This window comes from Periplaneta americana, chromosome 11, assembly GCF_040183065.1.
Source record: "Periplaneta americana isolate PAMFEO1 chromosome 11, P.americana_PAMFEO1_priV1, whole genome shotgun sequence".
In the NCBI taxonomy this organism is placed as follows: Eukaryota; Metazoa; Arthropoda; class Insecta; order Blattodea; family Blattidae; genus Periplaneta; species Periplaneta americana.
In genome coordinates this window covers 11,943,735-11,959,363 of record NC_091127.1, presented here as the reverse complement: position 1 = coordinate 11,959,363, position 15,629 = coordinate 11,943,735, and the positions used below count along the sequence as shown (strand labels likewise).

At 33.0% G+C, this 15,629-nt stretch overlaps 1 protein-coding gene across 3 annotated transcripts in view; it reads left to right on the top strand.

Moving 5' to 3' along the window:
* The window catches only part of LOC138708807 (organic cation transporter protein-like), a 366,346-nt gene that overhangs the window by 282,660 nt on the left and 68,057 nt on the right, over window positions 1-15,629 (top strand). Inside the window, exon 1 of one of the 3 annotated variants that reach the window (XM_069838999.1) lies at window positions 816-1,130. The exons of the other annotated variants lie outside the window; for them this stretch is intronic. The gene's annotated coding sequence lies outside the window, so the exon portion shown is untranslated. Of the gene's footprint in view, window positions 1-815; window positions 1,131-15,629 lie in introns of those variants that run through there. 3 annotated transcript variants of the gene reach the window in all.

Genomic DNA, 15,629 nt, shown 5'->3' with positions numbered 1-15,629 from the left:
TTAAGGAAAGATAGAAAGGTATTACTTACTGATAAAATAAGAGGCCTAGAAAATTTTGTAGTCTCCAGATCATTTCAGCAAGATCTCTTAATAGGATAAAATGATTTTACGCTCTACATTTCAAGTTCTACATGCAGCAGTTATACGAAAATGCTATCGTTCGAAAGTTTAGCAAACCTGACATTTTTTTAACTTTTGCCTACAATCCACAATGACCTGAAATAGCTACTGCTATCGTCCTGACATTGATACTTGCGTTTTAGCGTTGAAACTCAAAAACTGAAGTTGGATAGGTTGAAGAAAAAGTATTTGGCCTAAAAAAAATCCATTGAGAGGGAGTATGTTTCATTATTATGGAAGCAAATAACTATCAAAAAGACAAGTATTCTTCATTGAAAATAAATCCGAAAAATTTTTATTTGAACGTCTAACGAACTTAGTTTGCAGCAGCATTTGCTGCACAAGCCACTAGTAACTATATATTTTTCTTTGTTCCCCTAAAATTGCTATAGAGAAATTTGACTGTATTTGTATGGAGAATAGCCCACATTCTGAGATCTTCGAAATTATCGACTCTACTTCGTTAGGCAATACAGGACACGTCACACTGACAAAAGACATACGTCAATAGTATACTCTACGTGGATATCGAATCCAAGGTCCTCGCTATCAGCTTTAAGAGTTGTTTCGCGCATTTTGTAACACAATAAGCATTAGTAAAAGGTTGAAAGACGAAATATGAACATACCTATCGGAGAAAAAGGATTTCATTTGTGAATGAATCATCCATAAACAAATGAGGACTTTCAATTCCACATTGGTTACTGTGCTGGTGAAACAATAGGTATTTATCTTTGTGGCAGATACGTTCCTAGAATTACGTTTCTGCCAATGGCGACCTGAACACGAGTTACATATTAACGCATTGTGTCAGGAAGCTGTTGTTTCAACATCGCATCCCTACAAATGCGGATATTGGTGCGTAATGCTGTAGCCGGCGGATGAATCTCAACTGCTGAGAATTTTAACACGTCGGAAATAAGTTTAGTACTGGAAGAGACGCGCTACAGCGTAGTGAGGAGTGATAGCCAGTCAGTCACACGCGAGCTCAAGCCAGCGTTGGTCACTTGGTGAGTTGAACACGATATCAAGATAGTATTGTATTGTATTTATTAACATTCCATGGTATTCATACATTGCTTCACAGCTAGAATATGGAACAAGTCAAAAAACTTAATACTATTATGAAAATCTTAATTTATAGTCACAGTCTAGATGAAATATATACAGAAGAGGTTTACAATATAGTCTAGTAGTACAACACATAGTTTTAGTATCAATTTCATGAAGTGTTTTTGAATGTCATGAATTCACCTACAGAATAGAAGGCGTGAGAAATTAGGTACTTCTTTAATTTGGCCCTAAATAATTTTATGTTTTGAATTTCATTTTTTATATCGATAGGGAGGCTATTAAAAATTTTTACTGCCATATAACGCACTCCTTTTTGATAGCATGATAGACTTGCCGATGGAGTATGAAAGTCATTTTTTACATGTATTTATGCTATGAACTGTTGAATTATTTACAAAGTTTTCACGATTACATACGAGGAAGATTATTAATGAAAAGATATACTGACAAGCCATGGGCATTATTTGTATTTTTTTGAAAATAGTCCTACAAGATTCCCTAGATATTGCACCTACTATTATTCTAATTACTCTTTTTTTGTAATAGAAATATATTGTTACTATCTGTGGAATTTCCGCAGAATATTATTCCAAAACTCATTACCGAGTGGAAGTATGCGAAGTATATTGTTTTTAAGGTATTGATATTTACTATCTTTTGCATAGATCTAATAGCAAAACGAGCTGAATTTAATTTGGGGGTGATTTCTTCTTTATGATTTTTCCAATTTAACACACCAAGAAATTTGGTTGTTGTTGTTTCTAATAGGGATCTATTATTAATTATTGCGCTAGAAATTTGCGACATTGAATTTGGACAGGATTTGAATTGAATTATGTTAGTTTTGTTACAATTTAATACCAATTATTGACTGAGAACCAGTCACATATTTTGGAGAGAATTTCCTCTGTTGAAGATTGGAATGTGTTGGAGTTATTGGCTGTAATTACTATACTTGTGTCATCTGCAAATAATATGGGATGACCTACATCTTTTATTAGGGGGCAAGATCATTTATAAACACTAGAAAAAGTAGGGGACCTAATATTGATCCTTGAGGAATTCCATTATTAATAGTTCCCCATGTCGATGCAGATTTCATAGTTGTATTGATTTCAACTTTCTGTTTCCTATCTATGAGATATGAGTGAAACCATTGGTGTGCAACACCTTTAATTCCATAATAATCTAATTTATCTAGCAGCATTTTATGATTTATACAGTCAAATGCTTTGGATAAATCACAGAAAATCCCTCCAACTTGTAATTTTTTATTAACTGCCTCCAGAATTTTGTCAGTTAAACTAAATGTTTCATTTTCTGTGCCTTTATTTTTCCTAAATCCAAATTGATTGCTACTTAAAGGCGAGTCTTATAGTTTTGAATGTAACATGCCTAGAATCTGTTTTCTTTGAACAAAATACATATATATTTTTATATAATAAAGCAAATGTTTTAGTGTTGTCATAGATACAGTTGCTAAGATGAAATTAAAATAAAAGTAATCCGTCTTTATACTTCGTCTTCGGCTATCAAGTGTAGGTTATGTTTGCAATGATATTCACTGTTCGCAAGTTTGATTTTTTAAGGGGGGATATAGTACAGATTTGAGGGACAAAAAAGTAATTTTTCAATTTATTTTTTTTATATAAAGATTGGACATTTATCTTTATGTCAGTGAAGGAATTTTATAAAATATTTTGGTATATATAACCATAAACCTGCGAGCGTATGCTTATTTAGCTCTCTACACATAAGGTACATTTAACGCTCATTTCCTTCCCGCAACTTGTAATTTTCTAACTCGTTTTTGTGATAACTCGATAAGTTTTCAAGATACCGCAGTAAAATTATACATGCATACTTGTGAACAAGGTGAACTAAAATTATTGCTGCAACATTTATAGTTTACTTTTACTACTGACTTGTACAGCAAATGCTGCACACTAAGTATATAAGAAGTTCATATAGAAATTATTTTCAATGAAGAATATCAGACATTTTAAAAGTTATTTGCCTTCATAATAGTGAAACATACTCTCTCTGAATCTTTTTTTTACGCAAAATACTTTTCCTTGATCCTATCCATCTTTAGTTCTCGAGTTTCAATGCGAAAACGCAAGTAAGAATGTTAGGACGATCAGCGATTTTTTCATGTGGGAATAATGCAGTAGCTATTTCAGGTCATTGCGAGTTAAGAGTTAAGAAAATTTGAGGTTCGATTAAAACAAAGAAAAATGAAATTAATTTTGATTTAGTTTAAAGACGCAGCTGAAGTAGGGAACATGACTCATTATTAGGGGAAAGGACTGTAAGAGTACGCACATAAATTAATTTGCTTGCCAACATTAAAGTTGAGTGATAAAGTAAAAACTTTTTATGTCATTGAAGTTATTGAACATTGTTTATTTAAACATAAAACACAAATCAGTTACACGAGAAATTATAGATGAGTATTGGCCCTTTAATAAAAATCTGGGCATTGCGCACTCTTGTAGCAACAAGCATCTAAGAGTGCGCATACAGTGCTTCAAGAGTATGCGCAAACATATATCACAAATAAATACACCAGTTCCCTCATAGCAAGAGCAGGCTTCATGCCACCATTCTTTGCAGTTTTCACATTGCACCCAGTCTTCTGTCAACGATTCCTGATATTTTTCACCACAACTTGGACAAAAAATATTGTAATTTTCTTTGGATGTTGTGGGAATTTCTGGGTCAATCCTCAGTCGCTTTTTCTCCTTCGACCGAATGGACTTTTGACCTGTTCCTTCGGTTTATTTCCTCCCTAATGTCTCCAGAGCATTCTTGTATGGAGATGAAGTCATTATTTCTGATTTCTTCCCCGTCCTCTTCCTTTTTGATTGGAGGTTTGCTGAAGATAGACGAAGCAGAGTGGACGGCGAGCAAACTTGTCCATTCAGATTATTTTCACCGTCAGGACGAGAGATAAAATTTGTTTGAAATGTATCTTGACGGACTTGTTGAGATTCCTCTATATCAGGATTTAACTGAATTTTCTGTTGAAGCTTCCTCTCTTCAGTTTCTTGATTGGGTTCTGGTCTAGATGTCACGGCAGACGATAGGAAATCATCCTCCGTGAATATTTCTGGGTTAAAAGAGAAGATTCCTGTGGCACGGAACGAATTCTTCGCCTTCTCCAGAGTAACTACCCTTTCATATGATCTACAGAACAGAGAAGACACTTCTCTGTGAGTTACCACACGTCCTGGATTGCTAACCATAAATTTATCACATTCTGTAGAATAGGCAGATTTAAGGGGCCCAAAGAAGCCTTTATCAAGGGGCTAGATCATGTGGCTTGCATGTGGGGGTAGAGTAAGAAGTGTGATGAAGTGTTCTCTGCAGTATAATATTGCTTCCAAACTGCAATGCGAAGTGTGGTTATCCAGGATTAGAAGAGCTGGATCAACCTTGGTTTGCTTTACAAATTTTGTGAAATGTTGCAGCCATTCCACGAAAAGCTCCGTGTTCATGAATCCAGAATCCAAATTAGGTGCAAGGTGCCTTCAGGAGCATCTCTGTACAATTCAGGATTGACTCTCTTCCTCGGAAAAATAATAGCTGGAGGAATGTAGATGCCCGTTGGAGACAGACAACACACAATTGAAACTATCTGTCCTCCCTCAGCTGATGCAACTTTCCCTACAGGACGTTTCCTAAAATGAAGAATCACGCGATGTTTATTCTACAACATTTTATATACAAATTAACTTTTATAAACATCAACAAGAAACACTAACATTTCTAGAAGAAGTTTAAACTGCTTTATTTTATCCGACAATGCTAGAAATGTTAGTGTCCTCCAAGAGTACGCACGCACTCTTGAGGGATCCAGCTGTGCGCCCTCTTTGAGGCCCGATTGTATTGACAAAAAATTACAATAGATAGAAGTAGCATGCAATAACTAATTTCCCACTTTGTGCGAACTTACAGGTTATGGAAGAACGTTTTCCATGCGCACATTGTAAAATCTATTTCAAAATTATTTCCTGAAAATGAAACTAATTTCAAAATACACAAAATTACAAGGTTTGTATAAAAAATTGCAACTTACCAATAACTAATATAATCCTCAGCAATAAAAAGTGACTTCTATATCAGAACATCGCTTATGAAGATACCTTCTTACAAGTTACACTTCAGCTCGTTGCAATGCAGCCAACATAGAAAATTAAAGCTGCGTACTCTTGTAGGACTGCGCGCTCTTTGGGTAACTACCCCTACTTAGGAAAATTAGAGAATCACACATATGAATATCTACATCACACTGCCATTAAATATATGAAAAAGACCCACATCACTTGATTAATAACAATAAAATATTTCATTTTTAATAACAATATTGTTACCTTACGTAAGTTTGATAGTTTTCAGTAACATTATATATAGCTATTACTCAGTAAATTATAGAAATGAAGATCTAATTTAAAATATTCTTTCTCTGGGTCTACTTATATAAAACCCCAAAAGGTTTCACTTTCATATCATCAATATAGCATTAATGTCTGTAATTAGTGACAGAGCTGTACTCGGAAAACTACAGACCAGAGAATCAGACCTGTAAATTATTTTTATACGTTATCAAAAAATTACACAAATGAAGATCGACATATTGGCATAATGATGTTATGATGTCAGAGAATCTGAGCCATCTGAACTCTAAATATGTCAGCAATTCTGCAGATCATGGCCTTCGTGTAATGTTGTTTATTATAGTGTATGTTTTGTTTTATTCTGAAATACCATTAGTTCTCAAAACTGACGAAAGATGGATTTTTGAAAACAGGAAAATTATGTAAGAAAACTAACGCTTTACTGAAAGTTACTATTTTTCTGAAAATCCTTGGATGCCAAGCTTCAAAATTACGGGTCATTCGTTAAAATCCGTTTAGTCGTTTTCCCGTAATTTCCATTGCCAGTTCAAATTTTATATATACGGTCTTACTAATAAAAACTCTATATACAGATGTTTAACTGTCTTATACTTATACAATGAGTAGCTCGTTTATACGTCGTGTGTAAATTTCTTACTAATAATCACTACATACGTCGTGTATAACATTATAACTGTTACACAACTACGTCACAGTTTCGTCATTACTTCGTTACGAAAGGTAATAGAATATCTGCGGTTCTCTATTGCATCCGGTAGAGTGCTCTACTGTGGAGTGTGAAATATCGATAGTACAACTAGCTCTAATCGATTACCACATTATATTTTGGTCAAAGAGTACAAGCTACAGCAATATTATTCTACTTATTCTGTGCTCTTTGGTTTGTTCTTCTGTGCTTACAAGGCATCCATCATCATAAAATGACAGTCGATACGAACAGCTGTTAGAGAGGCGGCCATTTTTTTCTCTATATACAACGCTTAAACAAGGGGTTTCGTATATATAACTACTGCAAAGCAATTCCCATTGTATAGTTACAGCCTGTTTATACATCCATCGCTTATACATGGTTTATTAGTAACGTTTTCTGTCTCAACGCTGCATAAGTCTCGTATAAAAACTATACACGGTTTATTAGTAAGACCGATAGAGATTAGTTTTTTTTTTACCTAAAAGACATTAAACATTTGACTTTTCATAAGAAATAAAAAAATATATATTTCTATTGTAGACGTTTCAAAGATTGTAGTTCATATTGTTTATTTGACATTCAGGAATAAATAGAAAAAAGAATAGCTCAGAAATATTAATATTTGTGGACATTATCATAAAAACGGCACATCTGTGCACAAAACAGCTACCTTTTTATTATGATAATTACTCATAATGGTAAAACATTTAGTAAACCTGAAAATAATCTATAATTTCAGAAGCAGTGAATACTGAGCATGTAAAATTACAAGGTGAAAGAGTCATTAGTTGTTGAGAAAAATACTGAATATTGAATTTCCCCTAATTCCTTCGGAAGAGAAGTAAATCTGAGAAGTTGTGTCCAGATTCAGGGCATGTAAAGTAACTCCGTTTCTGAAAAAAAAAACTTCTAGCAGTGGCGTATCGGAAAATTCGAACTCCTCGACTGTCATCTCTGGAAGAAGATTCATCAAGGGGATGTTGTGTGTGAATGAAGAAATTTTGATATTACTCTTCCATTTTTGAAATTATCAATTTACAATTTTTACAGCACATACACAGTATTTGCAGGTATATTTTGGGTTTTATATTATTTTTATACCTCACATACTCGATTTTATAAAAAATGTTAAACCTGAAAAATATTAATTAATTTAAGTTAAAGGTATGGGTATTTTAGAAACATTTTTCCCCAGAAACCCTTTTCATTACAGGTTTCTAAAAATTCAAGCATATTTCCAATGCAGTTGATTACACTTTCCGTAATTTTCATCACATTATGAATGATCGTTCAAGAGAAGAAAATTATTTTTCATTCTGAAAAAAAAATTATTTAAAAACGTTAATAGTTTTTCTTACTTTTCTGACTGTAAAATCCATAATAATTTTGATAACTGTGTGAAAGTAGCCATACGTCTTCACTACAATATGAAGGAGTGTGCAAAATTTCAGCCTCCTAGCGTCAGTAGTTTCTGACAAAAATGTTCCTGAAGTACTCATGTTTTTAACTTAAATTTTATTATTTTTTCAAGTTTATTTTTTTTTATATTAAGGATATGAGGTAGAAATAATATATCTGCAAAGAATGTGTGTATGCTGTAAAATTTGAAATTGTGTTTTCTTTCTGTAAACGGCCCCAGAGAAACTTACTTTCTAGAGTGCCCTCGTAATTTCGTTCGACTGGCCAAAATTTGTATAAGCACTTCTTTGACTTTTTTATCTGCCCCCCATGAGAATGTTTGGTTTAGCCTAGTTTCATTACATTAGTAAATTACGCAAATCTAGCTTTCAGCTATCAATTTTTCCCTTTACTATGTCGGGTGAAGTTCCTGGGTAGCTCAGTTGATAGAGCGTTGGTGTGTTCAGCTAAAGGTCCCGGGATCGATAATCGACCTCGGAACAATTTTTCTCTTGAAATTATTCAAGTCTGCTTTCCAGGGAGCTTTAACTGAAAGCTATATTTGCATAATATATACGTTACTGTAGGTGTGTTAAGAGAAAACCACAATTTCAAGTCACACAGAGTTTGTGTGCACTCGATGTGGGTTTCTGGCGTCTTGTCAGCCCACTCGAGTTATGTGAATACAAAGGGAAAAATTGAGACGGTGTCAGGTGAAGTTCCTGGGTAGCTCAGTTGGTAGAGCGTTGGTGCGTTCAGCCAAAAGTTACGGGATCGATACCCGGCCCCGGAACAATTTTTACCTTGAAATTATTCATTAGTAAATTACATTTTATGTCCTTTATAATAATATATTGTAAATTCACATTATGAAATAAAATGATCTTAAATGAAACTTGGCCACCGGCGTAGCTCTGTCGGCTAAGACGCTTGCCTGCCGATCTGGAGTTGCGTTCGGGCGCGGGTTCGATTCCCGCTTGGGATGATTACCTGGTTGGGTTTTTTCCGAGGTTTTCCCCAACCTCAAGACAAATGTCAGGTAATCTATGACGAATCCTCGGCCTCATCTCACCAAATACCATCAACGCTAAATAACCTCGTAGTTGATACAGCGTCGTTAAATAACCAAGTAAAAAAATGAAACTTTGTTGCAATGTATTCCAACAATTTATTGTACTCGCTAATAATTTTAACAGTAATAATTTTTATGATATAAAAATACATCAATATAAAGGCATTCAACTTTAATTTGTCAAGAAACATTAAAAGAATAGTATTATATTCAAGAATTAGTTGTCAAACACTTCTCAAAACCATTCTGTCATCACAGCCATGTCACAGATCTTCGGTGACTGTTTTAGAAACAATCGAAGAATTCACAGTGTCGTCAGTCATTTGTTTCTCGCGAAAAAACAAATGACAGCAGACATCGAGTCGACTGTCCTTGAAAAGGAGCCGTTGATGAAGGCTTAGAATGAGTTAAAAGCAGTTAATTTTTATTGCAGTTACATTCTTCGAATTAAAAGCAAGTTCAAGTTGATGCAAGTGACACTACAAACAGTTCGGGTAGGTTGAGAGTATCAGAACACGCGAAGAGGGCCGTCTGTCACATTGCAGCGCTGTTTGTGTTAACTATGAGAAGCTTTTGAACAAGAGCTTTCACGTCATGTTATAAACTTCCAGTACTGCCAATATTTGTGCTAAAAATTTAGTAGTCAATGGTAAAACTCAGGAGATAGCGATTTGCCAACTGATAGAGTCTGCGTTTGGGTGTGGGTTCGAATCCCGGTTAAAGGGACACTCCACTAAAAATGACAAATTTTTTCCTAATCATTCTTTTTCAACCAAATTTTGAGAGAATGTTTATTATGTGAAGGAGTAACAAAATCCAAATGTTGAACTCTAGGCGCCATATTCATAGACATTCTTAGCGCGGGCTTCCGGTGGATGATCAGCGAACTAACGTTTTTCGTATTCATAAACCAGTGTTAGCGATGTGATATGATATGAATCCTGTGCAAGTAATCAGTCGATAGCCGGGACTAGTTTAGCACGCTCGTAGCGCGGGCTAGCGAAATGTCTATGCATAGCACCCCAAATGTTTTGGATTTTGATTTTTTCTATTATTTTAGAAGTATTTTCAAACTCAAGTTTTTAGTAGAAGACCTCAATTTTCAACCTTTTTTTTTTTTCTTTTATTGGTTATATTCAAAAGACATAGAGAAACATTTCTATGCATTCATTTTATGAAATATCTCATAATTTATGTATTTACTTCGAAAAAAATATTTGAAATTTTAAAAATGTTATTTTTCCTATAATTCATGAAAAAATATATATTAATAAAATAAACTAGCAGCATTTGTCATAAAATAAAAGCATAGAAACATGTAGCTACCTCATAAATGCTTGCAGTAAAAATTTCATCCAGTTTGATTAATATTTGGAATAAAAAAGTATTGGGAATAAATTTGAATAAGGAACAAAAAAAGTTTCCTTCCCAGGCAGGATTCGAACCACGAAAGTCTTAGTTACCAGTCTATCGTGCTCTGGAGTGAACAAGGCTCTGAAATCAGCTACAAGGGTCGGTCCGGTTTTTTTTTTTGTCACTACTGTACATAGTATATATTTGAAATAACATTAAGATGAAGCCTTATCAAGATCTAAATGATTGAAAAATATTAATGGAACATAAAGGTTTCCAAGGCGTAATTAAAACTCGTGATAAAACCACTTGTCCCAATTTCCTCAATTATACACTTCCCGAGATGTAAGATAAGTACGAATATTAATATTTTACAGACACTACAGTTCCACAAGTTTCGGACACGCTGGCGAATGTTTCAGGATATCCAGCGAGATTGTTCCTGTTTACCGGGAAGCCACTAAAATCAAATATCTGAGATAAGATTCTTACCAAACATCCTGTGGCCAGGTTTCGGAAGCACAAAAGTTTAATGACATCATAAGACTTCCATAATTTGCGTCAAGAAAACAGTTTACTTCCAATTGTTCAAAATCTGATCGTACTAGTCACTTTTACCGACATTCAAGCTTTTAATGTCAGTTACTTACTTTATGCCCTGATCACGTATATTAAATGTATGTATGTATGTATTTATTTACACTGCAAGTGGGCAAGCACCCGGTGGCAGTGGTATATACAATATTAACAATACACAGTTAAAATACAATACATAATACAATTTACAACACATATACAATTTTATACACAATACAATAAGAATACACAATACAATTTAACACAATAATAATAAAACATAAAATAAAACACTTACTTTTACAACACAACCTACATAATTATGTATAGGTCCTACATAAGTTTCAATAGTCTTTCACTTTACTCTCATCTCATTCCCTGTAGTGGCACTATGACACATTTCACTGACACTCTGTAACACATTTCACTGACACTATAGAACACATTTCATTGACGCTATAAATTATCACTGATCGGAACTGTTCCCTGCATTGTAAAACCATAACTTCACTGACTCACCTCGCTTCACTGATACAACAGTTAAAATAAGTCAAATAATTGCATTCTTATGCATACTTATAAACAGAACTACATTTAAACTAAACATTTCTAGTCTAAGGCCCTCTTACACGCTATTTTTAAATAATTTACAATTCAAACCAAGGAAGTAAACTCGTAAGGCTAGATAAATACATGTCACCTTAAAAAATTAAATGTTGAATGTCACGTTAATTTTAATTTTCACTTTATACACAACTCTTTAAATTATTCTTGAATCTCCTTAAGGAAGGACAGCCCTCAAAGACCGCTGCAGGTAGGTCATTCCAATCATTTATAGTTCTGTTTAAAAATGAGAATTTACCTACATCCGTTTTCTGTTTCCTACATTTGATTTTAAAATCATGATCGTTCCTACCATAGTACGTTGGCTTTTCTAACCGAGCCGTTATGTCTACCCATGCTTTCTGACCTAGATGGCAACATATAAAAGAAAAACACTATGATCTCCTCTGTCGAAAATTAATTTTTTTGGTACTGATAAAAGTACTATTGCAAGCGAAATAATAGTCACCATAAAGTGAGAAATAGCATTGCTGAATCGCTCAGGAAATTAAACATCTTTAAAGTATTTGAAGAGGTGCATTGCATATCATCGGACGGCTCCATAAAAAGAGCAGATATTGTTGTAATCAATTGAAAGAAGATGTTTGGATACATTTTGGATCGAACTGAGAGATTAGAGAAGGATGCCGGTAAAGCAAAAGAAGTAAATAAGGAAAAACAAAGACACTACGAGCCTTGTATTTCCAAATCGGGAAGTAATTAGGATTTTAATTGGAGCACGGGTAGCATTACAAAATTTTGTATCGCTACATTCTTGCGTTTAGGTTTAAATATTTCATCTTTGGAAGAAATGGCATTAAATGTTTTGAGAGATTCATTGCATTTATTAAATTAACATATGAACAATATTATAGAAATTAACAATAAAAAATAAAAAATATATAAATTATAGTAATAAAAAATTAATATTCAGAGAAAGAAAAGAATCTTTAATTAAGAAATTAAATTGTCTTTTTATTGATTAATCAGTAGGCTGGACCTTTTAATGGTTACACTTTAAAAAAGGGCAGCTACCCAACATTTTGGAGTCTCTCTCTCCTCCATGCAATTCCAAGGGGTTATAACATGACTTCTTTTGCAGTCGCTAGATGGTAGCATATTGAAACTGATAAAAGTTATCTTGAAAGTGCTTTAGCTGGCCAGTCTGTTACATGTGTCCTTTAGGTAAGATTTACTTCTCCCTTGTCGTCAGTCACTTTTTATGTTTGTACTGTAGCAAAAAGAGTTGACTCATGAGTTGTGATCCACTCAGCGTTCTTTGAAATGAGTTTTTATCTGTATCTGTCAATAGCTTCTCCCTGTGCAATCATTTTTTTTAACGAGGTGATGAAATCTTAATGACAATTATGGAAACAACTGTATGAAAACTACAAGAAAAACGATATACTCAGAGAAAACTTATTTCGCATGTAAATTCTCACATAAATTCTACACCAAGTTATATGTCGCGACACCAACTATAATTTCCATTTTTGGACTAGTCATCTTTGGTGACGTAATTGTTAACATAGTGGTAATTAGTTTAAAGAACATTGTGTTAATATTCCGATAAGTCAAATATGATATTAGATGTTTTGAATATATTTCCGTCGAAATGACTTGTCAAGATTTTAAACAAAAACTAATATTATGAGATACTGTATAATAATTTGTTAATGTAGCTAATAAGATATATTGCAAACGTTTTCGCCAATTGGCATCTTCAGGCATGGATTCAATATCCAATATAGTACATTGGAAGAAGTGTGATAATATTAGCATCTACAATTTGAAAAACTGACAATCAAACAAGATTTAAAAACAAACAAATATAAAACAATAATTGTGTAATTATTATATCCTTCTTAATACAATAATTATTACAATGGATTCACATTTATTTATTTATTTATTTATTTATTTATTTATTTATTTATTTATTTATTTATTTCTCTTTCTTTAACTTTCTTTTTCTTTCTTTTTCCTTTATTTATTTATTTATTTATTTATTTATTTATTTATTTATTTATTTATTTATTTCTCTTTCTTTAACTTTCTTTTTCTTTCTTTTTCCTTTATTTATTTATTTATTTATTTATTTATATATTTATTTATTTATTTATTTATTTATTTATTTATTTATTTATTTATTTATTTATTTATGTATGTATGTATGTATTTATTTATTTATTTATTTATTTATTTATTTATTTATTTATTTATTTATTTATTTATTTATTTATTTATTTATTTATTTATTTATTTATTTATTACATTCCATAGATCTTACATGAGCAATGAAGCTTTAAGATGTGGAACAAATAAAAATTATACAATATTACAATTACAATTTTTAGAAATGTTTACAGTTTTACAATTTAGTAATTTTCTACAATTCTTACAATTTTCTGCAATTTTTTACAATATTTTGGCGAGATGTAGTGAGATGAGGTGAGGTCCAAGGATTCGCCAAAAGATTACCCGGCATTTGCCTTTTGGTTGGGGAAAACCTCGGAAAAACCCAACCAGGTAATCAAATCAAAGGGGTTGATGCCGAGGACTCGCCATACAGACAATCGTAAGATAGCTTTGGAGTTCACACGTCAGCCATCATCATCATCATCATCATCATCATCATCATCATCATCATCATCAGAGACAATTACAACAAACCCACATTTGATTAATGGATAGGCATATGACTCAACGTCAAGCATAATTTTCATTGACCCAATTTAACATTCCAGTGAAAGTATCCAACTTCCACAACGCAAATATAACACTGGAATTTAAGCGCCATTCATCGGTATTAACAACTAAACACATCATAACCGAACCTAATTTTCTAGTCAATGGGTATGCCTACGATTCAATTACAACCAAATTTAATTTATCCATCTGATGATTACCTTGAAATGACTTCATAAACTATCTATGCGTAAAGGAAGTCTGACATTGAAACAACGACAAAGCAACCAACAAATCGATAAATTAATAACAGCAAATATTTGACATATTGATAAGGTTTATATTGTTAACAATACTAACTGCAAATAACACAAAAACACATATATGATTACAGTACAACACAATATTAGGTAGGTAGGTATACGTAAAATAAATACATAATGGAATTATATATCAGAATATATGTTATATATTAATTTTAAATTAAATAGGCTTATAATGATACATATATTGAGTGCAATGTTTACATTATATGCAGTAATAGTTCTTTTAATTATGGATATATTATGTGCAATAATTGAAGTAGATGTTTTAACTCATAACTAGGCTTTACCATTGTATACAGTAATTAAGAGAGAGATAATAATTGTCATTTTTTTTCAATTGTATAATTATGCTAACATTATCGCACGTGTTCCAATGTACTATACTGAATATTGAATCCATGCCTGAAGGTGCCAAATGGCGAAAACGTTTGCAATATATTTATTTATTTTATTGGGTTATTTTACGACGCTGTATCAACATCTAGGTTATTTAGCGTCTGAATGAATTGAAGGTGATAATGCCAGTGAAATGAGTCCGGGGTCCAGCACCGAAAGCTACTCAGCATTTTCTCGTATTGGGTTGAGGGAAACCCCGGATAAACCCCAACCAGGTAACTTACCCTTACCGGGATTCGAACCCGGGCCACCTGGTTTCCACAGGTGTGGACTTGCAATATATGTTATTAGCTACATTAACAAATTATTATATGTCATAATATTTGAAGAGTCCACTGCAAAAATGATGGATGTCACTTTCTTGTCGAAAATGAACCAAGACTGTCAATGCATAGCTTAAGACATATAGAATGTACATAGAGAGTTACATGGCATTAACACTGATAGTCATTGTCCAGTAATGATCGGAAAATCACAGTTAAGCTTTGAGCGCTAAGCATTTCAAACTTTCAATTGCTTCTCCTGCAAAATGTGTTCCAAATGACAATCCATCATTCTTACAGTGGACTCTTCATATGTTATTAGCTACATTAAATTATTATATGTCATAATATTATTCTTTTTGTTTAAAATCTTCACAAGTCATTTTGACGGAAATAGATTTAAAAAATCTAATGTAGGCCTAGTGGTTTACTAGATCAAAGGTTTGCAATTCCAAAACCACGGGCTGCGAGACCTTCTTCGAAAAGAACACTTTCGACACCAGAGATTATTCGGCTTCGAAATTTATCATGGGTGAGAAATAGCTGACAAATTTTGGCTTGTATCCTGTATTAGAAACGGAGGAAGCTATGTTAAGGATATTGTCGCCCTTTTGGAATCCATTCATTTCAGCTGGGTTTGGAACCGCA